At 36.4% G+C, this 10,880-nt stretch overlaps 1 pseudogene; it reads left to right on the forward strand.

The window, feature by feature from the left end:
* The first annotated feature begins 1,628 nt into the window (after positions 1–1,628).
* On the forward strand, positions 1,629–9,800 carry LOC144579684 (glyceraldehyde-3-phosphate dehydrogenase pseudogene; annotated as a pseudogene).
* Positions 9,801–10,880: the final 1,080 nt, after the last annotated feature.

The following is a 10,880-nucleotide window of genomic DNA, read 5'->3' on the forward strand; positions in this document are numbered from 1 at the left end:
TAGTTAGAGGGAACAGTACCTTGAGCTCACATAGGTCTGGGAGTAGTTTTTATTTCTACCATCTAGACTGGCAAATGTCACTAGGAAGAGTATCAGAAGGCTCTCTCCTTATTAGTGGAAAATAATTATCCCTAAATTAAATGCTGTTCTGGTCTTGCTTAACAAATATTAGTAGCCACAGTCCAATAAATCAACCTATTTTTAGGTTATTTCTAGAATGAAATTTAAGAATATTTATAGAGATACAAAAATATACAGCATCCAAAAAGGTAAAATTGACCATGTCTAGCATTCAAGCAAAAATGTCTAGACATACAAAAAAGAAGCAAAATGCAACAAATATTGAGGAGAAAATTCATAATCAATTAAAACTGATACAGAACATAATTATCAGGCAAAGACATTAAAACAATGGCTATAACTGTATTCCACACAGTAGAGAGTAAAACCATGATGTTTGAGATCAAAATCCTACTTGGTAGGATTACCAGCACATTAGACATTGCAGAAGAAAATATTAATGAACTTGATAATGTAGCAATAGAAACAATAATAGTAAAAAAGAAACAGAAGTAAGTCTCAAAAGAAATGAACAGAACACCGGTGAGTGGTGGGACAATTTCAAGGGATCTGTATTATGGGTAATTGGGGCATTAAAAGAGGATGGAGGAAAAAACATTTGAAGAACGATGGCCCTAAATTTTTCAAATTTGATTAAAACTATAATCCCACAGATCCAAGAAGCTCAACAAACTCAAATCTTAGGGAAAAAAAAGAAAAAAACCTACACCCAAGTATGTCATAATCAAATTGTTCAAAACCAGCAATAAAGTAAAAATGTCCAGAGGAAAAAAGACATCTTTCAGACAGAGGGAGAAAGATTAAAATTAGAGAAGATTTCTCATTAGAAACAATGATGATGTAAGCAAGAAGATAGTAGAGCAACATTTTAAATAGTATTGAAAGAGAAAATTTCAACCTAGACTCCAATAACCAGAGAAAATAGTTTTCAAAGCAGAAACTGAAGTTAAATTAAATAATTTTTCAGAAATATAAAAGTTAAAGGAGTCTATCACTCAGAGACTATAAGAAATGTTAAAGAAAGCCCTTCAGGCTGAAGGAAAATGATACCAGATAGAAATATAGACCTATCCAAAGGAATGATGAGAATCAGCAATGGCAACCAGTCTCTGTTCCTCCTATTTGACACACAGCTGCAGCTTCTCATGCAGCACCAGCTTTAAACTCTGGCAAAGTAAATATTGTCACTATCAATGAATTTTTCATTTACCTCAACTACATATTTCTACATGTTCCAGTATAATTCCACCTATGACAAGTTCCTATGACAAGTGTCAAGTCTGTGAACAGGAAGTGTGCCACCAATGGCAATACCATCACCATCTGCCAGGAGCAAGATCCCATCAAATGGGTTGATGCTGGAATTGATTATTCTGTGGAGTCATCCATTATCTTCAGTATCTTGGATACGGTTGGGGGTTACTTAGAGTGGGGAGCCAAAGGGATCATCATCTCTTATGTCTCTGCTAACGCCCCTGTGTTTTTGGTGGGCATGAACTATGAGAAGTAAAAAAAACAACTTCGTGATCATCAGTAATGCCTCCTGAACCAACAACTGCTTAGTCTCCCTGGCCAAGGTTATCCATGACAACTTTGGCATTGTAGAGGGGGACTCATGACCACAGTCCATGCCATCATTGCTATCCAGAAGACTGTGGATGGCCCCTCTGGGAAACTGTGGTGTGAGGGCCACAGGGCTCTCCAGAATATAATTTCTGCATCTACTGGTGCTGCCAAGTCTGTGGGCAAGTTCATGCCTGAACTGAATGGGAAGCTCACTGGCATGGCCTTCCATATCCTCATTGCCAATGTGTCAATTGTGGACTTGATCTGCCATATGGAGAAATCTGACAGATACTATGATATCAAGAAGAGAGTGAAGTAGTCATTGGAGAGCTCCCCTAAAGGGCAGCCTGGGCTACACTGAGCACTAGATTGTCTCCTCTGTCTTTAACAGTGACACCCCTCTTCTCCCTTCAATGCTGGTAAAATGCCCTCAATGACCACTTACTTTGTCAAGCTCATTTCCTGGTCTGACAATGAATTTGGCTATATCAACAGGGTGTTAGACCTTATAGTCCACATGGCCTTCAAGGGGTAAGAAACCCCTGGACCACCAGCCCCAGTGACAGCATGTGTGGAGGAGAGGGGCCTTCAGTGGCTGGGAAAGTCCCTGCCATAATCATTCACCCCTACACTGAGAATCTCCCCTTGACACAGTTTTCACACCAGAAACCCTGAAGAATGAGAGGGGCCTAGGGAGCCCCACCTTGCCATGTACTCTATCATCAGAAAGTTCCCTGTGCTCAGCCAAAAATAAAATAAAATTAAATTAAATTAAAAAGTAACCCCATTGGTTAGTAATAACTTTAAAAAATTACTTACATCTCTTTACAAGGTAACTTACTACTTAAACAAAAATAATAATAATGTAGCATGGGGTACCTAATATATGTAGAAGCAAAATATACTACAACATTAGCACATGGGCTAGAAAGAGAGAAATAAAAGTAAACTATTGTAAGGTTCTTAAACCATATGTGAAGTGGCATGATATTACTAGAAGGGAGACTGTTGTAACTTAAAGATTATACTATAAACCACAAAGTAACCACTAAAAGAACAAAGAATCGCAGCTAATTAGTTAACAAAGGAGATATAATGGAATAACAAAAATACTCAATACAAAATAAAAGGGCACAAAAAAGAGGAATAAAAGGTAAACAAATGACAGGACAAATAGAAAACTAATATCATGATGATGATACCAATAAACATAGTAAATGTAAATGTCCCAAACATCCTAATTATAATGCAGACATAATCAGATTGGATAAAAAAAGCAAGACTCCAGTTAGATGTTGCCTACAAGAGATTCCATATAAATATAAAGACACAAATAGATTAAAACTAAAAGGACGGAAGAACATATACTAATCCTAGTATGATTTAATGGAAATCTGCACTGGCTATATTAGTATCAGAAAAAGTGAACTTCAGAGCAAAAAATATGACCAGGGATAAAGAAGGTCATTTCTTAATAATAAAGGAGTCAGTAAATCAAGGAGACATAGCAATACTAAATATGTCGGCAACTAATAATATAGCTTCAAAATATTTGAAGCAAAAACCAATAGAACTGCAAGGAGAAATAGACAAATCTGTAGTTTCAGTCATAGATTTTAATACCCTTTTCTCGATGTATGAAACAATGAGACAGAAAGGAAGAATATAGAAAACTTGAACAATGCTATCAACCACTTTGACCTAGTTGACACTCATAGACTGCTCCTTCCAACAACAGCAGAATACACATCCTTTTCAAGTACACAGTAAACAAGTTTATCAAGGACCAAGTACATATCAAATAAATCAACACACAGTTTAGCAAGACAGATCATTTTAGGTCATAAAATATGTTTCAATAAATTTGAAAGAATTCAAGTCCTTCAAAGTATATGTTTAGAAATGGAATTAAATTAGAAATCAATGACATAAAAAATCTGAAAAATTCAAACTATATGGGAATTAAATAATATACTACAAATGTTGCTTTCACTCACCCTTACTGAGGAAGTTAAAAGTATGTGCTCTAGCATGATTAGAGAGTAAAATAAGGAAGGGAAAACCTTGAGCTTCAGGATATAGGAAATTCTAGACAAGATCTTGTAAAATCTAAGTTCAGGGTTACAGCCATCCTTGAGTCCAGAGAACAACTGGTTTAGAATTGGGAAATAGGAGGAAGAGTTTCATGAGGAAGATATCCAGGAACAAGAGAAAATTGATACATCATCTGGTATGTTTAAACATAGGCATATGATGGAGGCATATGTTTGAAACATCTAAGGATATTGTTTATAGATAATTATGAGATAAAATATATAGATGATGATGATAAAAAGGGGTAATTAAGGGCCAGGCACGGTGGCTCAAGCCTGTAATCCCAGCACTTTGGGAGGCCGAGGCAGGTGGATCACGAGGTCAAGAGATCGAGACCATCCTGGTCAACAGGGTGAAACCCCGTCTCTACTAAAAATACAAAAAATTAGCTGGGCATGGGGGTGTGTGCCTGTAATCCCAGCTACTCGGGAGGCTGAGGCAGGAGAATTGCCTGATCCCAGGAGGCGGAGGTTGCGGTGAGCCAAGATCACACCATTGCACTCCAGCCTGGGTAACAGGAGCGAAACTCTGTCTCAAAAAAAAAAAAAAAAAGGGGGGGGGTAATTACGAAATACTAGTAAAAATCAAAAAGTATAAGAAGCATAATTATATTATAGTATTTGCTATGCAGAGAACAATATTTTATGTTTTCACGATGATGGAAACAACAGTTACTGATTTTACTAAAAAAATCTGATAACTGTATGGGAGGGTGAAGGAAAGGAAAAGGTATGTTGGGGTTAGGGAATTTGATCTCTATCATAACAGCAGTATATAATGCATCTATTTGATAAATGAAGAGGTAAATTCTTATTTAAAATAATGGCGGAAATACAAGAAGAAATGGTTTTTGTAAAAAAATGTTGCTCTTGGAAGTTATATTAGGAAAACATAACAGGGAAGACATTCTTCATCATAAGCTCTGCTTAGCTTTGATTAACATAAAATTCTGTATAAGTATTTTTTGGGGAACATTTTTAAACAAGAAATTAAACAAACTTAACAGAAATCAGTCATGTTGCCTATTACTCTCTACTTCAACTAAGAACAGAATAAGAAAAAATAGTCAATCCTTGGGGATGGTTCACTGGCATCTGAGCTGTAGAAGGTAAAGCAGAATATGTCCTAGGTGTAAAATTTCCACATACTCCTATAGTATTTAACCAAGTTTACTAACTCATAATATTGGGTTGTAAGGGGAATGACATTTAAAAATACTATTTAAAAGGGACATTCTAATAGACAATTCATGGATAAGGTGGGGAGCATCAGAAAACTCAGTAATCAAAGTAAATAGCATTTTAATGCAATATTTAAAAATTTAAATCTGCAAAATAAATGCAAATCCCCAATATCAAAATTTTAAATAAAAATAGGATCAGTATTGCTGATTTTTTTCTTTTGTCTCAGGCTCCAGTATGGCCCAGCATGGCATGGGTTTAACTTTAATATTAAGAGTTCTGGGTACTGGGAGAATAATAATCATCCTCTTTCACATCTCATAATTCTGCGTGAAGATGAACTGTCATCTCGAGGGAAAGTTTTTTGAAAACTTTAACATACTGTACAAATGTGAGTTGCTTCAAATAATCTCCACACTACTTTACTACCTCCTAAATCATTCGTTCTGATCAAAGGTGTATGCTTTCTGGTGTCTTCTAGCAAACTCATCAATCCTGTATTTTCTTCAATGACCTTAGCAAAATGAATAATTCTTTTAGATACCATTTTCTTTGCAGGTGACTAGTGTTTAGTGTTATTAACCATCTGTTCCATTTACTTTACTTCTCACAAGTAAAGGGCAATTTGTACAGATTCCAGTGTTTTTTTTTTTCTGTGCTTACAGCGTGGACTGTAACAATGGGGTGGGACTCAATGCATTTTCTGTCTTGGAGAAAGCACACAGGTGAGAGAGTGAGCCATAGACCTCCAACGTTTTGAAAGCAGTTGGGGAATTTGGAAACCAATGGGTAGCTAGCAGAAGCAATAGAGTCATACCTCTGGGTAGGCACCTTACTCAAAAACTTGTTTCTCTCAAGGTCCCTCTTTCTAATTGCTGACTTTGCACAGACTCCACAACAACCTGCATACCATAATCTGAAAGGAAAGGTCAATCTAAAGGTCACAGGTTTTAAGGGTGCTACTTCAAAGACATTTATCTCCTTTACAACACCATTAGGCTTGGGTAATGGTCTATTGTCTTTCATCATCCCAACCTCTTCACCTGCTTGTTTACTTTGAGTCCAACCTCAGAATTCAAGCCCCAGCATAAATGAATGAGTTCCTGCTACTTAAAATTGGCCCAATGGAAGCTTGTTCATAGTCCAACTTCCAATTGTCAGTTGTTTAAAGGAAATACAGTTACTAAGGGAGGGATATGGTTTAGTCTTGGAAAAAAGATGAAAAGGCAAAGAACTTTTTAGATAAATGGTTAACAATGAAGACAACAGCTTTATGCATTGTTTATTGTAGGTTTATTGGTAATTCTAAAAAAAAAAGGGAACATAAATATCCAGTAATAAAAAATGCTATATTTGCCTAGTACTGATCTAAATATTTTATATCTGATATCTAACTGAATCCTCTTTGTGACTCTATGAAACAGGTATCATTATTAATTCCATTTTGCAGATAGGGAAAAATAGTTTATAAAGAGTTCATGTTATTTTTCAAGGTCCTAGTAAGTAGCAAAGATAGTGTTTGAACCCAGGCTCTGTGGCTGTGAAGCATGGGTCTTTAGCCTCTATGCTATGCTGCACACACAGAAGTAATATACCAACTTGGTGCATTATTATCCAACCTTTATCATGGTAGAAAGCCTGTGTAGCAACATAAAAATTAAATATAAATTTCATGACTTGTGATTTAAACTATATAAAAAATATAACAATGTAGATAAAGATCGAGAGGTAATAGGAAGAACTGACTTAGCTCAAGAACCCCAAGTGGTCAAAATAAAAAAAAATTACAAAATTAAAATATGACAGGAAAGGCCCTTGGTAGAATCCAAGCGTTACTAAGAACTGCTCCTGACTAAATTCCGTTTTCCAAACTCAGCTTTGTCTCTAGATTATGACATTCTGGAAACTTCTAGAAAGGTTCTTAGGGAAGTCTTACTGAAGCATGTTATCCAACTCTTTTTGACTGCTTGAATCACACTCATTTACTCTTATGTGGCTGATACTCAAGACTATTTCCAGTCTTTTCTTCTACATAGTCCTCCCTGTACCACAAACAAAAATAATGAAAATACTTCTGGTAGTGTGCCATTGAGATTGTGTCATTCATTTTCTGTCATTAGAAATGTTTTTCTGTTATAAACAAAGATAAGGTAAAATTGGAGGTGAGCCTGTAAATAAAAAAAAAAAAGATGCTCCCATAATGATGAATGAAGTGATATCTGAAGGAACACATAGTATTGGGAGAAAAAGGAAATGATGAATTCCAGACAGAGTCAATGATCAATCAACATTAATCCATTCATCTATTCAGCAAATATTTATTGAGAACTTGCCATGTGCCAGGCACTGAGCACGTGTTGGATAGTCAGTAGTGACCACAATGGATAAGATCCTAATAGTCTTGGAATTTATTGTATAATCAGTGGACTTTGAACAGGTTTATTATATAAACATATAATTACTAACTGTGAAGTGATATAAAGGAAAAAGCAAAGTGTCAAGACCAAGAATAATCTGGGGACCTGCTTCAGACTGAACACTCAAAACTGGTCTTCCTGATGAAGTGAGGCTTAAGATAAGACTGAAAGGTGAAAGGAGATTGGCCATATGATAAGTCACGGTAAGCACTCTTCTGGAGGAGGGAACAATAGGATGAGGGAGCAAAAGGACTGTGAGGTGGTAAAGAAAAGGTCAAAAAGGCTGAAGTGTAGTGAATAAAGAGGGAAAGGAGGGAGGCCAGGGGTGAGGTGCAGGTCATGTGAGAGTAGGGGATTTAATTATAAGTGTACAGGAAACTGACGAATATTATTCTGAATGTTTGGAGAATAAACTTGAGGGTTACAAGAATGAAAATAAAAAGGATATTGTAGGTGTCCAAGTAAGACCTGGTTGACCCTTGACTAGAGTGTTGCAATGAAGATACGGAAGAGAGGAAGAATTGGAGATACACTGTGATGAGACAATGTTCAGAATTTAGATGAGGGGTTGCACTTGGGAGGGAAAGAAAAGTAACAAAAGCAGGTATTAGGCAGGGTAGTAGCTGCTGTAACAAACATCCCCTTTCAAATCTCAGTGACTTAACCCATTTTCTTCTTTCTCATATCACAAGTCCAATATGGATCTACAGGAGAATGAGGAGATCTGCTCCATATCTTATGAAACCTCCATTTTCAACAGGTGGCCTCTAAAGAATAGAAAGAGAGGGCATGGAGGACCACATAGGACATTTTAGGAGCCAGGCCAGATGTGCAGTACATCACTTTCACCTACATTCTCACTGGCCAGAGCTCAATAATATAACCATGTTGCTGTAGGGGGCACTGGGAAGTGTAATCTGGCTGTATGTTCAGGTTTAAAAAAAGTGAAATAGGTTTGTGAACACATAGCATAATCTCTGTCCCAAATGACTGCCTGCTTTGGCTTGAGTAACTGGCTGGATTGTAACTCAATGTACGTACTGAGATTGTTGGTTACTGTACTACATACTGATGGTTACTCAATCTGCATACCGAGCTGGGGAAGACTGGGGGAGGAATAAGTTTGTGGAAGAGATTGCTATGATCTAAACACTTGCATTCCACCCAAATTCATATGTTGAAATCCTAACCCTGTTGGCCATTTATATGTCTTCTTTTGAGACATGTCCATTCTTATCCTTTGCCTACTTTTTAACGAAATTGTTTGTTTTTTTCTTTTACCTTTGAGTTGTTAGAATTCCTTGTCTATTCTGACTATTAGTCCCCTGCAGGATGAACAGTTCAAAAATATTTACTCCCGTTCAACAGGTCATCTCTTCACTCTTGATTAGTTCCTTTGCATTACACAAAAGCATTTTAGTTTAATTAAGTCCCATTTGTCTATTTTTGATTCTGTTGCCTGTGCTTTTGAGGTATTTGTTATAAATTCTTTGCCTGCCTACATCAATGTCCAGGAGAGTTTTCTTTATGTTTGCTTCAAGTATTTTTACAGTTTCAAATATTATATCTAAGTTTTTAATCCACCTTGAGTTGATTTTTCTATATAGTGAGACACAGGGATATAGGGGTTCAGTTTTATTCTTTTGCATGTGGCTCTCCAACTTTCCCAGCACCATTTATTGAAGAGGGTGTCCTTTTCCCCGTGTAAGTTTCTGTCTGTTTTGTCAAAGATCAGTTGGCTGTAAATATATGGCTTTATTCCTGAGTTCTCCCTTCTGTTACCATGCTGTTTCAGTTACTATAGCCTTGTAATATTTGCTGGTACCTTGATCTTAGATTTCCCAGCCTCCAAAAATGTAAGAAATACATTTCTGTTGTCTGTAAGCTACTTGGTCTATGATATTTTGTTACGGAAGCCCAATGGACTAAGACAATTGGATTTAGCAATTGGTTTTAGACTTGCTAAGCTTGAGTCACATAGTAGCCATTCAGATGGAGATGTCAGGTAGGAAGTTTGATACTCAAATGCTGAGTTCAGTTTTTGGTCAGATATATTGGCCACTAGGAAATATGTAGGTAATTTGATCAAGGTCAGGCATATTGACTCTCTATTTGCTTAGCTATTAATTATTTATTTACTGAGCACCTATTGTGTCCCAGGTGTTATTCTAGGCATAGGGTAAATAGGGTTATGCACAGTAATTAATATGTTTAGAGCTTAGATTCTACTGGAGACAGACTAACAATAAGCAAGACAAATAAGTAAAATATGTAGTATGTTGAATGTTGATAAAATCCAAAGAAAAATAAAACAGAGAAGGGAAATAAGGAGTGAAGTGGGTTGGCTTTTGCAATTTTAAATAGGGTGGTGAGAGAAGACTTCACTAAGAAGGTAACTTCTGAGCAAGATCTAAAAGGAGACGAAGACCTAGACGTGGTTAACGAGACAGTGGAGATTTAGGCAGTTACAATACTAAATATAAATGCCTCAAGGCTGGATGTGTCTGTCTTTGGATGGACTGGACTAGGAGAGGAAGGAAGAGAATGAAGTGGATGAGGTCACGGAGGTAGTGGGTAGGGGTCAAGTCAGACGGTGTAAGCCTTGTAAACCCTTATGGGACTTCATCTTTTACTTTGGCCATGCAATTTATGTTTATTTAAAGTTTTCTTCTAAAAGTTAAATAATCATTCACTTTTTGAATTTTTCTTTAGTCCTTTGTCCTGCCTTAGAACACAATATAAAGCTGGTAGAATCACCTCATTTTATAGTAACACACTGGTTAGAGTTCCTGTTTCTGTAAGGCTAGGCACCATATTCACAGATACATTCAACAAGAGTAACTAAATATGTATTTTTTTCAATGGTTTATTATTTACTAGTCACTAGGCTAGGCACTGCAGATACAAAGATAAAAGAGATATGATTCCATTTATGTAACTTCCTGAAACAGATCATTTTAATATATCATGCTAAGTACAGATAGATACATGCAGAGGGTGTTGCAGGAAGCCCAAAGAAAGGAAAGTGCTCTCTTTAGCAAATGGAATATGTAATAGGAGAGGTCAATGGTTGAGCCAAGACTTAACAAATGAGAAGGCTTTAGACAAGTAAAGGTGGTGGAAGTATAAGTGAGTGAAACAGAAGTAAGTTCTCAGAAGGACGGTTTAGGAAGAGTAGACAGTGTTAAATCAATGAATATCATATCTAAGGGAACGTAAAAGAGTTAAGGTCAGAGAATATTTTGGAAAAAAGTTTGCATGACAAAATTCTTATTCCACATATTTATATTAAAAATAATTATGAGAACTTCCAATCTAAAAAAAAAGCACATATACTCCTAGAACTCAACAATAACAAAAAAAAATTATCTAGACTCTCATTTTACAGATGAGGGAACTGAGAGCAGAAGAGGCTAAATGATTTGTTTAACACCAAACAGCAAATGAGTGGCTGCCGTAGGACTCAAGGCTGTGAGTGATTGTTAAGCTGATGCTGTCCAAAGCCATTCCTCAAAAATAAACACACTTTTGTTCTGGTTTC

The sequence above is a fragment of the Callithrix jacchus genome, chromosome 16, assembly GCF_049354715.1.
Source record: "Callithrix jacchus isolate 240 chromosome 16, calJac240_pri, whole genome shotgun sequence".
Lineage (NCBI taxonomy): Eukaryota > Metazoa > Chordata > Mammalia > Primates > Cebidae > Callithrix > Callithrix jacchus.